A 5,568-nucleotide genomic window follows, 5' to 3' on the forward strand; every position below is an offset into this window, starting at 1 on the left:
GTCTGTGTGTCCATGTGAGTGAGTGAGTGGATGTGAGCGTGTGAGGGTTTGTATCACCTAGAAAGGCTTTACAAGCGGAGGTGACATTTGAAAAGATGTAGGCACTGCCAGGCAAGAAGGACGGGGCGTCATACAGTGTGCGTGAGCCTAAGGTCACCAGCACAGGGACGGAGGGGGACCTCGGCTCTCCAGGCAAGAGGCGTCCGTGTGAAGCAGGGCTGGCAGTCAGCCTCGGAGAGTGAAACCACAGGGCTGTGCGTACAAGAGTCCCCGGCAGATCTCTGAAGAGATCGACTCTGTGAGAAGCTTAGAACAAGACGTCCGTGTGCGGGGGAAGCCCCAGACGCTCTGTAGGGCAGCAGGCGCTGCGGCAGCGCTGGGCAGGGGCTTTGAGGGTGGGCCCCAGTCTGATTCGGCACATAACGATGGAGGCCAGGACCTCCAGGGCTGCGCTTCGAGGGTTCGAAGCTAGGGCCTCCCGCATCACTGTGGGCAAGTCGAGGTACAGCAAGTTTAAGGTTAAGTATCACACACAGGCTGAGCGTCTCTGTGTGACTCAGTTTCTGTGCAGTTGCCTAGGGAGCAAATAGTCCAAAAATACAAGCAACTAAGAGAGACAGAAATAGTTAGATCAGGAGGGTGGGAGGGTGGGTTAGAGGTGGATGCTGGACAGACAGACAGATGACAAATGGATACCAAGTTCTGTTGTGATTTTCTGTTTTAACCAGCAGTCTCTCCCCAACTCTCCTAGAAGCTGAGACTCCAGGGTTGGTACGAGAACGTACCCAGATCCCAAATCTAGCACAGGGCTAGGTTAGTAGTCTGTGCTAACAAGTGTTTGTTGAGTGACTGAGGGAAATCCAATGGGGAAGTCAGGACCTTCGGAGAGAAATGGGGAGATGTCATTTAAGTTGTGCAGATAGGTAAGTCCCCGGGAACGAAAGCTCAGCACCTGACTCTAGTCGACAACCCTGTAGTGTGAACCTCAGAGTGGCTAAGAGACTAGGTCTAGGTCTTAATTGTTCTCATCCCCCCACCAAAAAAAAAAAGGATAATCATTATGTGATGCGATAAAGCATTAACTAACACGTTGGTGGTGACTGTAGTGCAATTTATAAATTTGTAGTCATCAAATCAACATGTTGCAGACCTTGAACTTACACAGGCTGTTTCCTTGTTGGGCTTCCTACCGGCGGCCCCATGGACAACATAAAAACTGTGTGAATACCCTCGGGCAATAGAAGAAGAACAGGACGAGGCCCCTGAAAGAGAGTATCAGAAGCCAGTGGGACGGTCCACCTGGGTGGCCCAGCCTCCAGCCCAGGTGGGCCGCCCTTCAGGAGGGTCTTGGTGTACGACAGGTGTCGGGCTGGCTGGTGGAGCTCTGCATGCTCCCAGTGCTGGCTGCGGAAATCTGGTCCGTGAGGTCAACTGTCCCAAAGATAATAAAGGCAAAATGGATGAGACCAATGATGCCTCGTCAGCAGTGAAGGTGAGAAGACCCACCCAGAAGACAGCAGATTGAACAGTGTGGGGTCTCCCATGGAAAACGAGGAACAGGATCTAAAACAGCACCTCAGTGCCTCTGGAGAGGTTCCTGGGGTTCGGTCAAGAGAGAGATTAAAACTGGTCATTCAGCCCTGGCTGGTGTAGCTCAGTGGATTGAGTGCGGGCCTGCGAACCACACGATCAAGGTTCGATTCCCACTCAGGGCACATGTCTGGGTTGCAGGCCAGTTCCCAGCAGGGGACTCATGAGAGGCAACCATACATTGATATTTCTCTCCTTCTCTCCTTCTCTCCTTCCCTTCCCCTCTGAAGATAAATAAGTAAAAAATAAAATCTTTAAAAAAAAGACTGGTCATTCAGAAGGGCTGGGCTTTGTTCTGGGCTTTGATCGACTCGGATGGATGAAGGCATGACTGGATGAAGGCGTGATTGCAAACTTCCTCATTCCAAGCAAAGCCCAGAGGAGCCTCTGAGAAGCAGAAAGGTGTTTGCTGGGCATGATGCAGAGGACGGAAACGGCGGATGTCTTTGTTCCCAAACCAGTTCTGGGCTTTCCCTTGTTACATTTGCAGACGGTCAAGTTGCCCAGCCTCTCTGTGGAGAGGACTTGATCATGAAGGAATGAGCATACACACAGCCAACGATGAGCCTCGGCGCCATAGCAGCAGACCGTCAGAAAGACTTGGAAGCTGTGGCGGAGATCCAGGCAGCTCCGGGAACCAGGGTGGATTTGGTAACAGGCAGATCGGGGGAGCTGGCCTGGAAAACAATCAAGGTAGTAACCTGGGGGGAGGGGGGGAGCTGAGTGCTTTGCGCATTAATCCCGAGATGAGGGTAGAACCGCTGGGGTGTGATGGGCACGTCAGGCAGAACCAAAAACCGAAAGCCAAGGTGCCAGGCAGAGGGAGCCAGATCAGGCCTCCGGTCTGGAAATAACTCTCATTGTGGTGGTTCTACTCCAGGTGCAGCAGCTGGTTGGGGGTCAGGTTCAAATGCAGGGTCAGCCAGTGGTTTTAATGGAGGCTGCGGCCCAAGCGTGGATTCTGACCTTCTAGCTGGGGAGTGGAGACAGTGGGAATTCAAATTTTTCTCAATGCATGGTAAGTGTGTTGTAAAATACACATGTACAAAGAAGTTTCAAAATTGGTTTGTTCGGTGTGGAGTATATTTAGCAGTGTTTTTGACCATTTTTCTTTCGGGGAAAAAAAAGAGGAAGAGCTGAAGAAATTTTATAAGTTTTATTACATCAAGGGTTGAAATACGGTGGCTTTAAAAGTGAACTACCAACACAGCAACTGATATCAAAAGTTCCTCCTGTAAACCCGGCTGGTGTGACTCTGGACTGAGTGCTGGCCTGCGAACCAAACGGTCACCGGTTTGATTCCCAGTCAGGGCACAAGCCTGGGTTGTGGGCCAGGTCCCCACTAGGGGGCATGAGAGAGGCAACCACACAGGGATGTTTCTCTCCCTTTCTTTGTCCCTCCCTTCTCCTCTCTCTGAAAAAAAAAAAAAAGTAAAATAAAATATTTTTTAAAAGTAGTTTCTCCTGTAGAATTTTATCCCTGGACTTGTCCAGTGAATTCTTTGCTTGTTCAGAACAGAAAACACGGGTCAGAACTGCATCCTTTTCTCCCTGGTGTAACTTGAACCCCACCACATGGATTTTCCTCCCCTAGGAAAATCTCCTTTTTGGAGATCATGGCGCCGCAGTGCTCAGTCCCCTTGTTCTCGTGTTTTAACGCCTGTCTCCCTCCGCATGCAGAAGCCCAGCACGAAGCCTTCCTTTAACTTCTGCAGTTCACCTCCTTTCCAATGTTTATGGACGAAGCGCTTCCATGACAGTGGCACTGTGACTACTCTGTCCTAGGAATACATCTGTCCACGTGCTTTCTCCCTCAAGATTCGGTCATCACCGGGCCCAGGGCACAGGCCTTGTCTCCAACAGTGGGTGTGCCCTTTTTACCCGCTGCTCTTTATTTCACGGATCTGAGTACCAACGCTGTGAACGCAAGGCTGCGATATGCAACCAGTCGGCGGCTGGAACTCCTGAAACCTTGTGGGAGATTGATGGCGTGAAAGGCTCGTACGAGTGAGAAAAGGAGAGAGCGCATGCCCAGATGGTGGTGCGAAACGGGTATCTCTTCCCTTGGCGAGATGCACCTCTCCCTCCTGTGGCTTTGGGGAGACCGTGCACAGACAGCAATTGCAGCAAGTGATGGCCGAATGTTCCTTGCATTCAAAGGCCATCCACATCCGCGGAAGACGTTAAGTGAGGGTTTTTTTCTTAGCGAAGCCACGTTAGGTGAACGTGTTAAGTGAAACGATTCCCTATCCCTTTGTCAATGCCCCGTGGTGTGTGTGTCCCTTCTGTCACTGATCTGTAAGTGTGGCAATGTGAACCGAAGCTGACACGTTGAAACGTGGACTGAGCTTGTGCTGTGCTTTGCAGGAGTACCTGGGAGTCTGCACCGGGGAGCTGGGGGAGTCCGGAAGAAGGGGGACGTTCGAATGTCTGTTAGCTCCCCACGAGAATGCTGTGTGCTGCAATTCCGTGTCCTGGGCTTGGATGCTTTTATAAGAGTTGTCAAGGTTGGAAATTCTTAAATAAAACTGATTTAAAGAAAAGAAACGAACACAATGTCACATGTCGATTACACCTCAATTTAAAAAAAAAAAGTTGGGTTCTTCAAAACATTGAGCTCCTAGATCAAGACTTGCCTGAAGCCAAACCTACGGCTACACTTTCCATTCCATTAAACTCCCTTTCGGGTGCAATCCAGTTTCCGTGGCATTGACTAACACCTGAACCTGAAAAACTGCAAACAGCTGCAGCCCCTTCATCTCTCTGTGCCTGTTCTCTCCTGTGCCACACTGCTATACACACATGGGGGAAGACACGAATTAGGACAGACACAGACTTTGGAGCCCAAAGATCCAATCCAAGGCTGTCCAGCTGCAAGACCACAGTGCAGTCACTTTGTTGCTCTGAGCCTCCATTTCTTCATCGGTATTATGACGGGCACAGTGCCTACGGCATGAAGCCGTGGGATGTACTAAAGGAGAGAATGACAGAAAAGCTCTTCACGTAGTACCCGGCACAGAGCAGGACCCGCCCGATGCTGACCGGACAGGAGGCTCACTTCCCACCTCACGATTTCATCCATGTCGGGTGAGCGTAGGTGACATGAAAGCACTCCCCCCATTACAGACCACTGTTATTATGAGCAAGATAAACTGCTTGGCCGAGCAAAGGTCGAAGGGAAGCGAGATTGTTCTGGAAGGCACACCAAGGAAAAGAGGTGGGCCCAAGAGGAAGAGCCAGGCTTTCAGGTCAACGCAGCCGTTGCTACTTAGAGGAAGAGAAAGGCTTGTGCAAAATCGAAGATGAGTGTTTTCAAGCTCTAAATGAACTGTTTTTCCCTCAACCCCATTCAGAGAGAAAAGTGCAGTCTGATATAATCAGGGGCAGACGGAGAGCGAAATATTTATTCCGGTAAAAACACTCATCGCTCCCAACTCACTCGAAACATTTTCTGCTCCCTAAAAGCACTCTTACGGACTCAGAGCTGCAAAGAATCGCCCGGTGAGTGGTTGTTCCGAGTGGCAACGACTCAGTGCTTCTCTGAAAAGGCAGCCCAGCCTCGGGTCATGGGAGCCCGTGGCCCCGGCCTGGGGGTCGTGGCAGGGGCAGCGGGGGCGGCCTCGGTGGGGCTTTGTACCTGCTGCCACGTACTGTGCTAATGGCCATGGCACCGTGCAAGACTCAAGCCCCAGATGGAGCTCCGCCAAGCAAGGAAGGCCGGGGGTGGGGGACCATGGGGGAGCGGAGGCTGCTGCTGCCTTTTTGACGGTTTCACACATAAATGTCCCGCTGCTTGTGAGGGTCTGGTTCAGCACCGTCCAAGAGAGAACGACCACGCAAAACCACCGTCGTCCTTTTCAATGTTCTAGCAACCACACCAAAAAAGCAAAGCAAGTCCAAAATAAACAGGTAACACGCGTCTCAAGGGCACTTCTCTCTAACCCGACATTCCGCAAACACTATCACTCCACCGTGTCA

At 51.1% G+C, this 5,568-nt stretch overlaps 1 pseudogene; it reads left to right on the top strand.

Annotated features, from left to right (window-relative positions):
• Positions 1-425: 425 nt before the first annotated feature.
• LOC118991335 (TAR DNA-binding protein 43-like) lies at positions 426-2,612 on the top strand (annotated as a pseudogene).
• Positions 2,613-5,568: the final 2,956 nt, after the last annotated feature.

Source organism: Sturnira hondurensis, unplaced genomic scaffold (genome assembly GCF_014824575.4).
Source record: "Sturnira hondurensis isolate 20B ecotype Veracruz unplaced genomic scaffold, ASM1482457v3 Scaffold0007406, whole genome shotgun sequence".
NCBI lineage: Eukaryota > Metazoa > Chordata > Mammalia > Chiroptera > Phyllostomidae > Sturnira > Sturnira hondurensis.